The sequence below is a fragment of the Aotus nancymaae genome, unplaced genomic scaffold (assembly GCF_030222135.1).
Source record: "Aotus nancymaae isolate 86718 unplaced genomic scaffold, 86718_ANA_hifiasm-v0.15.2.pri h1tg000067l, whole genome shotgun sequence".
NCBI lineage: Eukaryota > Metazoa > Chordata > Mammalia > Primates > Aotidae > Aotus > Aotus nancymaae.
In genome coordinates, this window is record NW_026988482.1 from 17594180 (window position 1) to 17595015 (window position 836).

Here is an 836-nt window from a genome sequence, read left to right on the forward strand (position 1 = left end):
GACAGGAGAATCACTTGAACCTGGGAAGCGGAGGTTGCAGTGAGCCAAGATCCTGCCATTGCACTCCAACCTGGGGAACAAGAGTGAAACGTGAAACTCTGTCTTAAAAAAAAAAAAAACCCACCAAGAAAATTTAAATGCTTTGGGCTGGCACAGTGGCTCACGCCTGTAATCCCAGCACTCTGGGAGGCTGAGGCAAGCGGATCACCTGAGGTCAGAAGTTCAAGACCAGTCTGGCCAACATAGTGAAACCCCATCTCTACTAAAAATACAAAAATTAGCCAGGCATGGTTGCAGGGGCCTGTAGTAGAAACTACTTGGGAGGCTCAGGCATGAGAATCACTTGAATCCAGAAGATGGAGGTTGCAGTGAGCCGAGATTGGGTCACTGCACTCCAGCCTGGGTGACAAAGCAAGACTCTGTCTCAGAAAAAAGAAAATTAAAATGTTTTGTATGAACTTTAACATATTAGGCAACTTTTAGCAACATAAACAACTGACTGATTCTCTTTTAAGCTTTTGGATCATAGGAGCCATTTACTCACCAGTTCAGGAATAGCATGCCTGTCTCTTACAATTCTTGGCAAACAACTGCATTATCGAACACATGTCAGCAGTGGGGTGGGGAGGCAGTAGAGGCAATTGGGGAATAAAACCCTAGTGAATTACTGTTCCCTGTCCACTTGCCATTCTAAACATGGAGAATGTGGATTCTATCATTAAAGCCATGGAATTTATAGGTAAATTCCATCACCACCTTTGGCTACTAAGGCACCCCAATTTTTCTTTCTGACCAATGTGTAAAAATTTTCTTTAAATGTAAGCAATCACAGGTGG